This window comes from Lissotriton helveticus, chromosome 6, assembly GCF_964261635.1.
Source record: "Lissotriton helveticus chromosome 6, aLisHel1.1, whole genome shotgun sequence".
In the NCBI taxonomy this organism is placed as follows: Eukaryota; Metazoa; Chordata; class Amphibia; order Caudata; family Salamandridae; genus Lissotriton; species Lissotriton helveticus.
The window spans coordinates 2085170173-2085188563 of record NC_136067.1 but is presented as its reverse complement, the minus strand read 5'-3'; positions in this window follow the sequence as shown (position 1 = coordinate 2085188563).

Here is an 18391-nt window from a genome sequence, read left to right as displayed (position 1 = left end):
TAATTTTGTGTTTTATTAATATGCTAGTTTTTTGCACAAAAATGTCCATACTACTGTCTGGTACTGAAACTTGTACTATAGCTGAAGCCACTACAATTTTTCAGTTAGTTTTAGAATCAAAAGCAAAATATTGTTTATTTAATGAAATAGATGGGAATTATCATAAAATAACTCGTTTTAAGATTCTGGAAGCGGCGTTTAAAGTCTGCAGGAAGATACGCAAAATAACTGCTTTAGAAGGTCTGACATATTATACACCATGAAATGCGGCTAATTTACCTCGGATTATATTCCGAGATAAGGTAGTCTCCGATTGGAGAGATAAGGGCATTTGTCATATGGGAGATTTTTATGACAGCGAGGGACTAATCATTCAATATGAAGATCTCTCCAAAAAATTAATCTTCCTCATTCACATTTTTTTTAATTTCTCCAAATACGGGACTTCCTTAATCGTAGAAATCTGAAAGCTAGTCCAAATGTGCTTATAGAAGCAGTCAGGGCTCAGGGTAAGATAGGACTACTGTACAAAATACTGTCTTCATTTGTAATGTATTTTGTATTCAAGCTATATGTACTATTCTTTTTAGTTTGACTTTTCTACGGGCGTATCTCTCCTTTGTTGTTGTTGGAACTGTGTTGAATAAATAAATAAAAAAAATAAAAAAAGATATGTAACTTAAAATGTAAAAAAAAGCTTTACTTCAATTTTTTTTGTGGGTTATTGTTTTATTGTTCATCTAGTACTGCCCGATAGAAAACTTTGCCTTGTTATGGCAAGGTCAAGTTGTCTGAGAAGGGTTTGTGGTTGTTTTGAACATGGTTTGGATATTTTTTATTGTTTTCCTCCACTACAGCTCTTGAGGATGAACCACCATATTTACCTTGATGGAACCTATATTCTAGTTATGGCAGGCAGAGCAATGGCTTTCAGTCACTCCACCTGTCATATTTGGAGTATAACTTTGTGGACAGAGTAAGAAAAATGTAGCAGATTCAGCAGAAATGTGGATAGACTTTCAATTGTCTACCTGCCAAACTCTAGGTCAAATGGATGGACCTCCATGGTGGAGAGTGGTTAAGCAGATAGCTTTTTAATGGGCGTACATGTCCGCTAAATTTTAAATAAGGCCCTTCATCTTGAAAGCTTGTGTATTATTCATCATTATATGTCACAGTAGTACATGGCCTCTTCCCACATCAGGCTGCAATGCCTTTTCCTTACATGGATAGGTTAAGTGCAGCTTCTGAATTAATTTCAACCTTTTTATATTTTATCTAAACTGACTTAAGCTCCCTTTTACATGCTTTTATGACAGGCATTTGCTCTTATGGCATTTGATCATTGGAAGGCTTTTCTCCTTTTATTACACTTTAAGATGTAAATCAACATCTATTGAACAAAGAGGTAAACAGTGGTGTGGGTCTACAAAGCTTTTATGCAGACCTGTGGCCCATGTTAGACATTTTAAATTGTTTAATTCTTCCATATTCCCACCAGATTAATAATTTCTGCCCATATTACAACAAAGTTAAAAGTCAATACTAACAGAAAGTATCACTTTCTTTCTGTTGTAGCACACAAACACCTGTACAAATGGTGATTGGTGTCAAATGTGTAACCCAGTGTGGATGAACCGCCATGAGAGATCGGTGTATGTGTGAGTATCAAGTTAAATCTACTACAACTCTCTAGAGACTAATATTAAGTAAAGGAAAAGGTTAGGAATCTTTTGATCTTCACTGACCTTCACTGTCTTACACATTCAACATTTTATTATTATACAGCTAGGCCCGTAGCAATTAGTTGCAATTGCCCAATGTTTTAAGGTTGAAGCCACCAGTTATTATGGCTTAATGATCAGGGCATTTGTGGAATAGTTCATCACTCCATTTACAAAAGGCTGCTATTATGTATGTTCAAGTAAATGTTAATTAGAAGGATTGTAAAGTTGCTACCCTAGAAAGGAAAATTGTCTAGGATCACAGCTTTAACAGACGACAGAGCCACCCTAGAAATTATATGTTAGTTCTTATCATTGTGGAGACATAAATGAAAGACTTCTTGAGGGTTTACCAAACATGTTGTTGTTTCTCAGCATATTCAGGGTGTGAAAGCTGGATGGAGTGAGGACTTTGACTTGTGTGTTCATGTCCAGTCTGCTGTTGATTATACTAAAGTTTCCAGTAAGGATGCTGAGTGTGGGTGTGAGTTCAGCTATCAATCAGCTTAAATCCCATGGTGAGATGTTCTTAATGACGATCACTACTTCTGTCTTGTCAGTGTTGAGCTTGAGGCAGTTGGCTTTCATTTAGTTAACAACTTTGGTCAAGCAGGTGGTAAGCTTGTTTTTGTGCTGGAGATCTTGTTCAAGGAGATTATGAGGTATGAATTATAGGCATAGCAAAGGATACTAATGGTGTATGTGTGGATGACATTGGTCAGAGGGATAATGTACGCATTGAAAAGGATAGGGCTGAGCGATGAACTGTGATGACTCCACAAATGATTTTGCAGGCTTCTGACGTGTAAGGTGCCAGGTTGACAGCCTGTGTTCTATCTGTTAAGAAGGAGAAGAACATGCAGAGAGTGGTCCAGGAGAATGAAAAGGATGGGGTGTTAGATCATGTCAAATGCAGCAGAGAGGTCCAGGAGAATGAGGGCTGCTGTGTCTCCTCTGTCAAGACTCATGCAGATGTCATGTTATGGTGGTGATGAGTGCTGTTTCTGTAGTGTGGTTGAGCCTAAATCCGGACTGCGTGCTATTGAGGTGCAGATTGTTGCTGAAATGGTCGGTGTGGTATAGGTTGATTAGCTTCTCTAAGCCAGTTACTGTGTAGGGTGGGAGGGAGATGGGTCTGTAGATGGAAAGTGTGGCTGAGTAAGCAGATGGTTTCTTAAGCATGGACATTACGGTGGCACGCTTCCAGGTGTCTGGGAATATGGCTGTGTTAAGGAAGACGTTGGGACTAGGTGTTAGTGCTTCCTGACCTATAGGAGCCATTTGGTGAAGGAGTGTTGCGGCAAGGGTCAGAAGGGGCCCCCCAGTGGATAGACTTCATGTTAGAAGAGATTTCAACAGTGGTGATAGTGGGTCATGAGGTCAAGGTCCATTCTTTGTCCATGAGGAGAAGGTGAGTTGCAACAGTGACAGGGTCCAGTTGAGGGTCGAAGATTCTGTAGTCTGTAGAGGGAGGCGATTTTGTTACAAAATTATTCTGAGGGGTTCCTGAAAAAGTCTTGTGGGGGTGATATTGCTGAAGGCAGCAGGAGGCACGGTGAAATATTTGATGAAGGTGACGATTTCCTTGCTGATGTTAATGCCAGTGTTGATGTAATATGCAAAGCTCAGCGCTTAGTGTTCCTTATCTGATGGTGGTAGAATCGTATGGGCTGATTTGAAGATGTCTTTATCTGTGTTGTCTTGACTTTTTCTCTATTTGCACTCCAGTTGTTCACAGTGGTGTTTTGTCAGCATTACCTCCTCTATCTACAAACTTACCTGTGGTCAGGCTCTTGCCATTGGGTTGCGCTTTACGGGATCCAGAGTGTTGGCGCATGCGGTTACCCAGCTGTTGAGGTTCTTAATAGCTTTCAACAGGTTGCTGGTTGCATGGGCCGGTGCGCCCAGAGGGTAGAATCCCACCCCTCATTTGTGATTGTTTTCCAGATCCAGCAAGCAGTTCCAGCGGTGGTAGGTCAGTGTGGTGTGTGATTGGCATGTTTAAAGTTATGAGGAAGTGGTCTTTCCAGGTCATGGTTGCTGGCTTGTTGACTGTGGTGTTGATTGAGGAGACATGCAGTTCAAATAGATGTCCGGAGGAGTTGGTAGGTTTGGTAATGTGCTAGGTGAGGCCAAGGTTTCTGATGTTTTGTAGAATGAGCGTAAAGTTTGACTTGGTTCAGTCTTCTAGGTGAAAGATAATGTATCCTAGAAGGATGAGGGTACTCGCGCTAAAAATAAGGGGTGCGATGAAGTACTTGATGTTGCTGGTTAAATGGTGTGGGGCCCTGGTGGTCTGTATACAAGAGTTCCATTAAGAGAGAAGTTGGCTGTGATGCTTATCTTGAACATGAGGTTTTAAATGTATCTGTTGGCCATGTCCATGTAGGTGGTGCATCTTTGAATTTGATTGTGACTCCACCTTCGGGCTTGTGGTGACGGTTTTGCCTGGCAATCTTGTAGCCAGCAGGAATGGCTGTAGCAGTATCTGGAGTAAAGGTTCAATTTAGTCATGTTTCCATGACGAAGAGCAAGTCTGAAATGTGGTCATGTAGGAGGTTCCATATCTCAGTGGCATGTTTGGTGAGCAAGTTGAGTGTTGTATGTTATGTTGGTGGTACTTGGTATGTGTGAGTGTAAGTGGGTGGCTACTTTGTGTGAATGTCAGCGAGTGGGTGTTGGGTAATTTTGGTGCGGGAGTGGTGGGTTTAGTGTGTGGGAGAGTGCATGAAACCTTGCAGAATGCATATGTGAATGTTCCATCTGCATTGTGTGGTGTAGTGGCAGCAGTGTGTTGAGTGGTGGCTGGGGTTGAGAACATGGTGGAGCATGTGTGTAGGGGAGAACCAAGGTTCCTGGTGCTGTGTGCAGTCCAGACGCAGACTGACACAGATGGTCCTACAAGAAGGAAGTGGTATCCAGAATCACCGGATCTCAATCCAGCAAGTTTCAGACCCTGTGCATCATATGTGAAACAGTGCAATGCACTGCAAGGAGAGAAAAGAATGCCAGCCTGGGGTGAATGTATATGCTTGCAAATATGTATGCCTAAAAGACTTTCATTTTAGAAGCAGTTCTGACATCTCATGTAAAAATGGGGAAAACAAATGCATTATATCAAGCTCTACCACACTGCCCCTGAAAATGATTCCACTAGATTTGTATATAAATGGTCAGATCAATAGGAAACCTATTTGTAGTCAGTGGAAATAAAGGATGCACAGCTGTTAAACCAAGGTATGAGAGAAATTGTGTAGATTGGACATGTAATGAATGACCCATCAGAAATGTGCCCATAATAAATCCTGTGGCAAAAGAATTAATACTAATTTTGCATGCTGTGTCTGGGAATATAATGCCCTTCACCTCGCATGAGCCAGTAAACATCTCATAATAATTTCTGCCCCAGGAAAAATAATACAAGAATGTTGATGACTTTTATTTTAGTACACACTGCAAAAATGAACTTGTTCTATGTACTGAAGCAGGTAGGTGAGAAGCATAATGGCATAGCAACAGTTACACTAGGTATTGGAGCCTTTGGCACCACAAGATGAAAGGTTATATTAGATATGAACCTCAGGATCAAAATATGTATTTCAGGTTACATGCTTAAATGTATGTACAAAAATAAAAACAAGTGATGGATGGAATGATTGAATTAACTTCAGTCACTGGTGATTACTTGAGCCACCTCCCAGTTTAGCATATGTCTGATGCTCACTGTGCCACTATAACCAAACTACATGAACTGAAGAGACCCATATAGGCCAAAACTGGTCTGGAATCTCCTTTTTGTTCCTGTGATTGGAAGTTTTGAATGGCCTGTTCCATTTGTTAGCATGACCAAGACTGGTTGCAAATGACTGTATCTAACCTGAGATGGCATGGTGGGAAAAAGTTAAGGACTGTGATGCGGTGTGAAACAATTAAGGACTGCGATGCAGCCTCGAGTAATGACCAGTGTCTGAGATTAATTCAAGCATGCCATCAATCACCTTTTTATATTTTCCATTTTGATGTCCTAAGCATGAGAGATATGTTGAAACATGAGTCCTCTTCCCACTGTGTCACTAGAACCAAGCTGCACCTGACTGAAGAGCCCAAATTGGCCGAGACTGATTGTGTCACTTGTATTCTAGTTCAGAGAGGTCCTGGCCAGACAGTTCAGGCAGGATGGATTCCATTAAAACAGGACCAATGCTGATTTGCACATAGCTGTGTGAGGTGGAATGGAGTGCAAACAATGAGACGTGGCCCTGAGCAATGACTGAGACTAATTCAAGGGCTGCATCCATCCCTTTTTTCTATGTATTTAGCATTTACAAACAGCAGGATGAACAGTTACATATGAATATCTTTCCAAAAGATGTGTTACCGTAAAGTCCACATGCAATAGTTTAAAATATCAGAGTTCCTAAAAACACATTGGTTATATTAAAAATACAGTACTAATCACAAATGGGTTTGTAACAGTTTTGTCAGGTTGTTAGAACTGGGCAGGTAAGCTTAGTAAACTCTTTGTGAAATACCCACACACACACAGCAACACAATGAAAACGCCACAAAAATACTACACACATGTGCTGGAGTATGTGAATTTTTAAAGAATAAACTAAAAATAGTGCTTAGAAGTCAATAGCACGACCGCGATTTAGGGCAGCTACAGGTCTCATACTTGTCCTGCTGACAATGTACATTGGATAAAGCAAAGGATCGGTGTTGAGGACTCGATGTGAGAGGTGCTGCATCATCATCGATCCTGTTAATAGAAGCTTTCTTGATGAACCCCTGCACAATTCAGGCTCTGTCGAGCTGCCCCTGTGGTAGAGTAGCAGTCGTTGAGAATCCACTTCATTGGCATTGAATGCAGCATTGATGTTGAAGTAGAAAAAGTTGCAAAAAACTATTTCTGAGGCCCAGGACTGGATGGGGCACCTTGGGCAAGGGAAGGACACACAGATAGCAGAGTCCAGCAGCACCAGCAGAGAGGCAAGGCAGCAAGCCCTTGGGGTGCTCTGGTTTCAAGTGAGATTTTATTTATTTTATTTTGAAGGTTTTATATAGCGCGAACAAGACTCTTGAGAGTATCAGAGCGCTTTACATGACAAGTAGAAATATATACAGTATATATTACGATATAGTGAACCACGAAGTAAGTAAGTAATAGATACATCTAGATCAAGATAAGGCAGTGTGAGGCTAGTGCAAAACGGCAAAGATAAAACAGAAGGACGAATATAAGCGAAGAAAAGTAAGTAATATAGTACAGTGAATAGAACATAGAGTGCACGTGGATTGAGCTATGAGGATAGCTTTCACTTCTCTTTTGAAGGAAGCAGAGAAAGGGTTCATTCTAGTTTCACTGGTCAGAGTGTTCCATATCCTTGGAGCCATACCGGAGAAGGACCAGTCATACGTTTTTTTCTTGGCAAATCGTTGAGGTTGTATGAGAAGATTCTTGGCACTCCTGGAAGCGCTGCTGCCCGCTGAGAGCACCAGTTTCTGAGCTAGGTATTGCGGGGCATTATGGTAGAGAGCCTTGTGTGTCACACAAGCGATTTTTAAATTAAGTCTGGCTTCAAAAGTTAGCCAGTTGAGGACTTTCAGGTCTGGGGATATGTGGGCTTTTCTCCTAGAACCTGTGATGAATCTCGCAGCTGAGTTGATTGTGGCTCTTACCGGGGCTGTCGATAACCTTGGGAGTCCGCATAAGGTTACTGCTCCATATTCCAAGCGGGGATAACTAAGGCTTGAACTGCTTGTTTGAAATCAAAGGCGGGTAGATAGGGTTTCAGTTTTCGCAGGGTCTTTAGGTGGAAGTTGGCTCCCTTTGTTGAGGCGCTGATGTGTTTCAGCATCTTGAGGTTATTGTCCAGCATTACCCCTAGAAATTTTGCTGAGTCGACTGTGAGTGGTTGTCCATTGAAAGCTGTTAGGTGCTTCATCCAGTCTGTGATAGTTTGAGTTTTGTAATTTGTTAGGAGAAATTACAAGGAATTCCGTTTTGTGGGAGTTAAGTTTCAAGTGGCTTTCTGCCAGCCAGATTTGTGTTTTTTGTAGTGTGGAGTTGAGTGATTTGATGTCTTCCAGAGAGTGAATTTTGATGTAGATTTGGGTGTCGTCAGCATACATGTGGAATTGTATCTTGGAGAGGCTGAGAAGACCAGTGAGGGGTTCCATGAAAAGGTTGAATAGGGTGGAAGAGAGGGAGGAGCCTTGAGGAATTCCCAGAGTGACAGACGAGGGGAAGGACAGGGATTGGTTGACCTTGAATCTTTGGGATCTGTTTTGGAGGAAAGAGGCGAACCAGTTAAATACACTTCCAGATAAACCCACTCTGTTTCTCAAGAGACTCAGCAGGTTGTCGTGTTTGACGGTGTCAAATGCTGATGATAGGTCGAGTAGGATTAGCAGACAGGCTTCATTTTGGTCAAGGATTTTTAGAGAGTCATCTAATACATGTCATGGCTGATTCTGTGCTGTGACCTGCTCTGCAACCAGATTGAAATTGGTTCAGCAGGTTGAAACAATCAATGTGACTGTTCAGTTGTATGTTAACGCATTTTTTCAGGAGTTTAGCTAACATAGGGATGTTGGAGATCGGGCGATAGTTATTAGGGTTCACGGGGTCCGCTGTGGGTTTCTTTAGCACAGGCAAGACCTGCGCCATTTTAAAGGTATCTGGAATGAATCCTTGAAGAAGGGAAGTATTAATGATCTTGGTCCAGAGGAGTAGTACGAGAGGAGTGAAGTCTTTTATGTAATTTGCCGGGAGCGGGTCAGTGAAGTGATTGGATGGTTTCAGCGCGTTTAGCGTTTTTAATATGGTATCCTCACTGTAAGTGTTGAAGTGGGACCATGATGCATTGTTTTTTAGTTTACATAGCGGGAGATTATTAGCTGGGGCACCAGCTAGGGACAGTGATGGGCTCTCTTTCAGACCTGAGATGGATATTAGGTCCTTGAGTAGATCTGATTTAATGGATTCTGTCTTAGAGGCGAAGAAGGAGGCAAATTCATCACAAGTGGGTGTAGCAAGAGGGTTGGTGTTAAGGACCTTAGGTAGGCTCTTGGTTTGGGCTTTGATAAGATCGAAGAGTTTTTTGGGACGGTTCTTGGCTAGGTCTAGTTGAGACCTGATTTTTCTAAAGTAAGTGGTTCTGGTGGTTCTGAGAAGTTTGAGGAGGTCAGTTGAGGGTGTCGCTCTCCAGCGTCGTTCGATTACTCTAAGAGAGCGTCTGTCATCATTTAGCCTCCCATCGTACCATGGTTGGGAATCTTTTGAGGAGGTTCTCTTCAGTTGCAATGGGGCAATTTTGTCTAGGAGGTTGTTCATAGAGTGAAAGTAGTGATTTGTCAGCTTGTCAGCTACGTCCTCTGGGGGCCTAAGAGGGTTTGAGTTATCTAGGGCTGTGAGGTCAGTTCCGATGTTTTTAAGGTTTCTCTTCCAGATCTTGGTTCTCAGGAGTTGTGTAGGAAGTCGAGTAATGGTTTCTGAGAATTTGGAATGTAATGATATGATGGTCAGACTAGTCGCAAGGGAGTATCGAGTCGAGCTGGGTGGAGTCCGCTTTGGATATTATTAGGTCGAGAGTTGCACCCTTGTCGTGTGTTGGGCTGTTACATATTTGGATGAGATTGAGGTCTGTGAGGTCGTCCCAGTGAAGGTTGTAATCCCCTAAGAAAACTTGTTTAGAGTGTTGGTTGTCATTTGAAGCTAGAATGTTCATGAAGTGTCCAATGAAAGTGAGGTTATCTCCTGGAGGATGGTAGAAGGCTTGAAGAGAGCAGATTTGTTTGTTATTGTTAGCGATGTTTAAACATAGGTATTCGCACGATGATATTGCAGGGGCATTGGCATTGGTCACTGTTAGGCCAATCTGGTGTATGCAGGCTATCCCACCGCCAAGCCTGTCCGCTCTGTCGAGTCTGGTTATGTTATAGTTAGGGGGTATCAAGATATCCATGATGGGAGTAGATGTTTCCTTTAGCCAGGTTTCTATTAGGATCATAATGTCTGTTTTGTTTGTGATAAGTAGGTCAGCTATATTGGCTGCATGTCTAGAGGCGGACCTGCAGTTTAGGAGGATACAGCTTATCTGTGGCTGGGAGCTGATTGTGGTGGGTTCGGCAGTGATGGGGATTCTAGTGAGGTTATTTTCTACAATGCCTCTGGAATTGAGTCTGGTGGCTCTATGAGTGTTGAGCAGAATGGTAGGTATTCGGGGTTCTGTAGGCAGGCTAACTGGACTAACTAAAAGTCCTGTGCTCTGAGGAGGGTGAGGCTGCTCGTAAGAGTGGAGGAGGGCCCCTAGATCTGAGTCAGATAGAGGGTTTGACCCCCTGATAGGGTGGGAAGTGGCATTGGGGAGTGGGATTGTGCTTCAACGTGGAGAGCTGTGAGCTTGGGACATTGCAGGAAGATGATGGAAGCGACTATAGATCTTGGGGGAAGGGAACGGATTGTGTTTCTGTTTAATGCAAGTGGACTTGGTTTGTTGTAAGATAAAGTTGTGAAGGGTTCGGATGTCCGATTTGACTTGTTGAAGGGATAATAATATGAAGTCAAGTCTGGTGTCAGGCGTGATAGTTTCATTATTAGAAGGGAGGACAGATGGAGTAGAGTGAGTAGTGGCTTCTATAGATACTGGAATGTCCAGAGTGGGGGTAAATGTCGGAATGTAAATGTCGGAATTTGTAAAGCGCACAGCTACCTCCACCGGAGGTGTCCCGGCGCTGTCCGTATACCGCTTAGGAACCCTTCCTGGCTTTCCTGGGAAATGTCCACTCCTGGGCACCCCCCAGGTGCAGCCAGGCATCCCAGCGCTTTTGGGGCCGTTGTGGAGACTAAGCAAGCTATTGCCCAGAGTTGCAGCGTGGGACCACTGATCAGAACAGGCACTGAGGCGAGAATATCCAGTCAGGGGAATTAATGAGCCGGAGACCCGCAGAGGCGGGAATCGAACCCTGGTCCCTGGCCAGAGCTCTGCATCAAGGTCTGCCTGCTCTAACCATTGAGCCACACTTCTCCTGGTCAAGTCTGGAGTCAGGCGAGTTATTTCAATATTGGAAGGGTGGACAGGGGGAGTAGACTGAGTAGTAGGTTCTATAGATACGGGAGTGTCTAGCACAGTGGGGGTAAGGGTGGAGATCAGCAAGCACCAAGGTAGCTCAGCAAACAGTGAAGCAGTTCCTTAGAACAGTCATCAAGTAGAGTGGGAATTCCTATAGGACCGCAGTCCTTACTCCTGGATGAGTTCTTCACAGGTCCAGTGGTGTGATGATTTGGGTGGGTCAGAATTAAAGTACTTATACTCAAATGTGCCTTTAAAATGGGGTGACTTCAAAGCAGCTCCTTGAAGTGCACAGGTCTCCTTTCATCAGAGACCTGTCTGCCAGGATATCTGTGGGGGTGATCAGTCCTTTGCGTGGGGGGCAGGACACAGTCTATTCAGATGTTTCAGCTCCCTCTTCTCCTTCCTGCCCAGAAAGGCTATCAGAATGCAGATAAAGGGAGATGAGTCATCTGTCACACCCACCCTTCCTGTCTTTTTGGCTGTCTAAAGGGAATGTACAAAGTGTAGCTGTCACCCAGATGTGGTGTTTATTGGAGAAATGCTGCAGGCACACAGAGCTAAGTTAAAAGCAGAGAAAAGTCTACTTTCTAAAATTGGTATTTCTAAAATAGTAATGTTAAATCCAGCTTTACCTTTAAAGATATTTTATCATTATCATTCCAATGAGATGAAACATGATACAGCTACTCTTTTCTAATCAGAAATTACAGCTTTAGTGGTGTCTAAGGAATTCCGAATGCTAGCCTATGAGAGAAGTAGGCCTCACAGTAGTGAAACATGGATTTAGCTGTGTGCCACTACCAGGACATGTAAAACTCAAAATTACATGGCCTACCTGTTAGTAACGCAGCACCCTGTCTTTAGGGCTACCTATGTGCAATAAGAGGGGAGTTTAGGGCATGGCAAGTGGTTTTAAATGCCAAGCCAAACTGGCAGGAAATTACACACACAGGCCTTGCTATAGCAACCATGAGAGAAGTTTGAAAGACTACTTGTGTGAGTCGCACAATCAGGGCTGCAGGTCTACTAGTAGCATTTAGATTACAGGCCCTGGGTATATGGCATCCCATTTTACAAGGGACTTATAAGTAAACTAAATTTGCCAATTAGGTATATACCAATGTCACCATGCTTACAGGAGTAGCACATGCACTTTAGCACAGATTAGCAGTGGTAAAGTGCTCAGAGCCGCTAGGTGAACTAAAATATAGAGCAAAAAGTAAAGGTAATGAAGTAAGTGGCTTGTTTATGGTCACTCAGGTCACTCTCGAGCACCTCTCAACCTTCCATACCAAATGAAGGGCAGGTCAGACAGTAGAGAATACAAACCAATATCTATTTATTCGGGTACACTCAGATTGGAGCCCAGTCTGCCCAGTCACTAGGAGTGCTGCAGAGGGACTGACATCAACAAGTATAAAGGTACATTATGTACATTTCAGAACCAATGAAGGCACGCCCACAATGGAATTTCCCAAGAGGATGCAGCAAAACAGTGAAATACAAAAAATCAAGTTTCGATATCGAGGCCGGGCACATAGTATCTACTATCTAAAGTCGTTCTGCCCGGGGCCCCCACTGGACAAGTGGGAGAAGGCCTATATCTAAAGGGAAAGGTATACACTAATAAGAACAGTGGATTCATTAGTGAAACAAAGCCTAACCTTGGAGAAACAGAACCTAACAGAGGCCTTTTCTCTGAAAAAGTTACGGTCGACCCCCTCCCACAGCTTGAAGATTTCCTTGCCCAGGACCACCAGGAAAAGCATGACTGTCTAAGACAGGGAAGTCATGCAGTGACCCTGCAGCCAACAGTAAATGTCCCTTTATTTCAACACCTTTGATTTTTTATTTTTTAAAAGCAATTAGACTCATTGCAGAATCCAGCTAAAGCAGCAGTGTGGGCAACCTACATTTGATATTAAACAAATCTACAACTAAACAAGCAACATTTGCACTCAAAGTGAGAGCTCTGTGGAAGCATCCAGAGCAGCATTCAGCAGTCTGAGCCAAGCTTCAGAAAGGGGTGACCTGATGCCATGAGGACCAACGTCCCAAAGCAGGAGCTCCGGAGAATGACAAGGTGCAGGTGTGAATCGGGTACTCTTTGTCCTAGAGCTGTCTGCTGAGCAGAACAGCGCCCTGACCTCTTGAGGGGACACAATTGTGCAAAAAGAACCACATAGTACCAGCAGTGTCAGCACCTGTGTCACCAGGACTGTCAGCATCTGGAGCATCAGCACTGTCAGCACTCACTGCCCCGGCACCATCAGTGCATCCACGACTGTCAGCATCTTGAGCACCAGCACTGTCAGCACTCACTGCCCGGCATCATCAGCGCATCCATGACTGTCAGCATCTGGAGCACCAGCACTGTCAACATTCACTGTCCCAGCACCATCAGTGCATCTACGACTGTAAGCATCTGGAGCACCAGCACTGTCAGCACTCACTACCCCAGCACCTGTGTCACCAGAAATGTCAGCATCTGGAGCACCAGCACTGTCAGCACTCACTGCCCCAGCACCATCAGTTCATCCACGACGGTCATCATCTAGAGCACCAGCACTGTCAGCACTCACTGCCCCAGCATCATCAGTGCATCCAGGACTGTCAGCATCTGGAGCACCAGTACTGTCAGCACTTACTGTCCCAGCACCATCAGTGCATCCATGACTGTCAGCATCTGGAGCACCAGCACTGTCAGCACTCACTGCCCCAGCACCATCCGTGCATCCACGACGGTCAGCATCTGGAGCACCAGCACTATCAGCACTCACTGCCCCATCACCATCAGGGCATCCACGACTGTCAGCATCTGGAGCACCAGCACTGTCAGTTCTCACTGCCCCAGCACCATCAGCACATCCAGGACTGTCAGCATCTGGAGCACCAGCACTGTCAGCCCTCACTGCCCCAGCACCATCAGCGCATCCATGACTGTCAGCACCTCGAGCACCAGCACTGTCAATACTCACGGCCCCAGGATCATCAGGGCATCCACGACTGTCAGCATCTGGAGCACCAGCACTGTCAGCACTCACTGCCCCAGCACCTGTGTCACCAGAATTGTCAGCATCTGGAGCACCAAGACTGTCAGCACTCACTGCCCCAGCACCATCAGTGCATCCACGAAGGTCAGCATCTGGAGCACCAGTACTGTCAGCACTCACTGCCCCGGCATCATCAGTTCATCCACGACGGTCAGCATCTGGATCACCAGGACTATCAGCACTCACTACCCAGGAACCATCAGCGCATCCGGGACTGTCAGCATCTGGATCACCAGCACTGTCAGCACTTTTGCCCCGGCACCGTCAGTGCATCCATGACTGTCAGCATCTGGAGCACCAGCACTGTCAGCACTCACTGCCCCAGCACCATCAGCGCATCCGGGACCGTCAGCATCTGGAGCACCAGCACTGTCAGCACTCACTGCCCCAGCACCATCAGCGCATCCGGGACTGTCAGCATCTGCAGCACCAGCACTGTCAGCACTCACTGCCCCAGCACCATCAGCGCATCCGGGACTGTCAGCATCTGGAGCACCAGCACTGTCAGGACTCACTGCCCCAGCGCCATCAGCACATCCAGGACTGTCAGCATCTGCAGCACCAGCACTGTCAGCACGCACTGCCCCAGCACCATCAGCGCATCCTGGGCTGTCAGCATCTGGAGCACCAGCACTGTCAGCACTCACTGCCCTAGCACCATTAGCGCATCCACGACTGTCAGCATCTGCAGTACCAGCACTCTCAGCACGCACTGCCCCAGCACCATCAGCGCATCCTGGACTGTCAGCATCTGGAGCACCAGCACTGGCAGCACTCACCGCCCCAGCACTGCCCTCACTTCTACAGCACTGTCCTCACCACCACAGCATTGCCAACACCTGTGTCACCAGAACTGTCAGCATGTGCAGTACCAGTATTGTCAGTAACAACTGTCCCAACACCATCGGCTCATCTTGCCATGTCAGCGGCAACAACTTCAGCATTGTCAGAACTAACTGCCCCAGCACTCTCCTCACCACCCAAACTATGTCAGTACTCACTGTCCCAGCACCATCAGCACACCGAGGGCTGACAGCATCTGCAGCACAGCACTGTCAGTACTCAGTGCTGCAGAGTACACAGTGCAGCTGTGCCATGCCTGCTGTCTGAAGGTGTGACTCTCCTTGATTGGAATACCCACTTGTTTTTGTCTCTTCCTACTGATGGAGAAGGTGGAACTACGTCACACTGCAGATATGCAGCGGACTGCAGGCTACGGACCATGAGCGAATGAGAAAGATTGCCAAACACCGCTACTGCCTCACCCTGACCTGCCCTACACTGGGATGAGAAACGCTGCCGCCATCGGCAGCATCGGGTAAGCGGTGGTGGCAGCCTCAGATGTCCTCGCCATCCCGGGCACTCAGGGGCTAGGCGCTAGCGTGAGTGCCTCCATTGCAGCCTCAGCACCCGTAGTGACTTCCTCACTGCACTCCCCACCCCGCCACTCTCGTCAAAGGCGGTGGTGTATGCATGGTAGTGGGAGATTAGTGTGTTAACGGGATAACAAATATGGAAAAGAATATTACCCAACACATTTTGGACATTCTTGACAATCTTAAGGGAATTGAAAGTGGGAACTGGAGTTGGCCGCTCTCGCAGCAGCCTTAAGCTCAGCTCGCGGAAATGGCCGTAGGTCTGTTGTGGCTTGTGAGCAGGGCTGCTTGACCAGTCTCCAGGAAACGTATAGAGTTCCATGCAACTGTCACAAAACTACACTGTAATGTTTAAACCTTCAAAACCCTTGTTCTCCAAGGGAGATGCCAGCGCCAAAGTGTTACAACATCACCAGGCCCACTGCAATTCTCGGATACAGTGAGAGGGGCCAGGCGCAGCACTGCACCTGCTCCAATCACCACAACCTCAACCTCAATAAAAGAATTTTCAAAAGAGCCACAAGCAGAGGGACACAGCAAAACGGAGAAAGAAGCAGTCAGTGGGGGGAGCACCCCACACCAGACTCTGTGCTGCCTACCGTGCGCCTTCTGTGCGCCTCCAAGGTCTAGTTATCTTATGGGAAAAGAGCTTCCTTCTACCCTCCAGTCCCGCCCCCACTCAGTAACATCTAAGGGCTGCTGGCCAGTGAGGGACAGCTAGCACCTGGTAAAGCAACAGACACACAGAACACAGCAGGAAGTAATTGACCAGGCAACATACAAACAACAACAACTATAATAAACAACAAACTACAAATTATCAGCGTGATTGCACCCCCCCTGCCAGAGCCCTAATGTCAACATAAGGAGGTCCATTGGACTTACCAAGGGCTACAAAGAGGGTGTTGTAGCTCTGCATCTTGGAACACAGCAACCAGGCGATCAGCTCAACAGCAGCACCAGGAAACCTGCCAGCCACAATCGGACCCCCACGCACAAGACTGTGAGGCATGCTCGTACCCTCCTCTCCGACATACTAGTGGGCAGGAGAAAGGTGGTTCCAGGGCCTCTTCTCAACTGCTCAGGCACTAGGTGCCATCTCCGCCCATGAGGTCTGGGAAAGTCAAGGAAGAGTCTCCCCAACCCCCCTCCCCCCCAGCCACCTTAAGAAGGAAACAACAGCCTCCTAACCCAGGCAATGAAACATGGAAAATCAAGTAAAAATCTCAGCAATGACCAGATGAGGACTCCTAGTTAATTTATTTGACCAACTAGTAGAGAACAAGGCAATACTGGGGCACAAAGAAAAAGTTCAACCCACCCAACTAAACTGACTGTCAACAGGACACAGCTGAAGATTTATACAAAATTCAGTTTTCTAAAGGATGCCAGCCACCGGTGTACCATTGGCCCCCGTGATGCGGGGGCCCCGAGTTCCAGGGTCACCCCTCAGTACAAATACAAACTGGCTTTGAGCTGAGAGCCTCTAATTCTGAGACTGAATTGGGGGACACGGGCAATACGTTTAAATATTAGCAGCAGCATGCAGACAGCGACACTAACACTGACACAACACACGCTCTGCACGAGTCTCTGCATGTTTTAACCATTTCCTGCCACCGCGCCTGTGCTCGGCTTTTGCTGTGTTTGGCCATGGACGGCAGGCCATTATTACTTTAATATGCCCCTCGGAGACGGGGGTGCGGCTCGAGCGGCCCCAGTGTTTCATGGCTACATTTGTGCTAGGCACACAGCGCCGCCTACCGCATTGTGGAAAGTGTCTCTGAGCAGTTGCTTTGTCATTTTGTGTACACTGGGTGTTTTTTGTCTAAAGATGAGGTGCATGGGCCATAAGTTTATTCTCTTTTTGCCTCTTTTTGAATTTTGATGGTACTGATTGTTGTTTAAACAATGATGGACGAACCCAATCTATGTGTGGCACTATCACTGGTAGGCAGTGTTTGGAACCCACTAGGTTTGTTAAAAGACCCCTCACACACCAACCTAGTTGGTGTCATGCTTTATCCTTGGGGTCCCAACCGGGTGGCCGAATGACCCCGGTTGTGCTACAACGGCTGATTACGGTGGAGCTGGTGTGGTGCAGAAATGTGATGTGGTGTGAATTAAAAATAACTCTGAGAATCCTTGCCTCTTAATGTTTATTACTGACGGCTCAGGATATGGTTAAAGACTATGTGTGATGCAACTAAAAAAGAAATAATTATCTTGTAGTTGGCTATTTGATGGGTCTACATGTTTCAGCCCACAGGAGAATGTAGGAGGGGCTTTCTTCAGGACCGTGGAAATAAGTGAGTGGCAAAAGATGTGGTGCCAAGTGAAAAGTGAAAACAGTAAAACTAGTACCTACACACGCAATAAGGTGTGTGGACTGTGTGTCTATGTACTTATGGACACATATGAAAAAAGAAGAACACTATGGGTGAGTGTGAGTGGCTGATCGGGGCTCCGGAGGAATGCGCTCCTCTGAATAACTTTGATATCAGAGCGGACCCGCTAAGAACCTGTTGTGGTCTCCCATCGTCCCGGATGAGCTCATCCGGGATGATGGGGTCTTTTAACAAACCTAGTGGGTTCCAAACACTGCCTACCAGTGATAGTTCCACACATAGATTGGGTTTGTTCATCATTGTTTAACATATATTACACAGGGGATACGGACGCACCCCTTCCTTTCCATGCTCTCCCATTGTTTTCGATGCTGATTGTTGTTTGGCAGACCACTCACATTGTTTTTTTAATGCCTCTATATTGTGACTATGCCAACCCCATGTAGCCAAGATAAAGGCAAACCTGAACTTCAGGCATAACTATCAGCTGTTGATTTGTGCGGGGCTCTGATGTCTCCTTGTAGACATTAAGCCTGCATGATACACAAGGCCAAGAGCACATCAGTGATGAAGAAGAGCATGCTCCAGTCGGCCTCCTGTTATATTCTCTATGAAACTATGCTCAACTCTCTTTTCTCAGCCTGGGTGTTAGGAGAGAACAAAAAAAAGATTTTTATTCTTCCAGTGATTCCCATGCCAATGAAGTGTACTGTTTAATGAATATTATATCTCTATCTTGTTCCTTTTATGGGTGCACTTTTAACATTGTCATCTTACACTGTTTTCTTGAATCCATACATATACTTATGT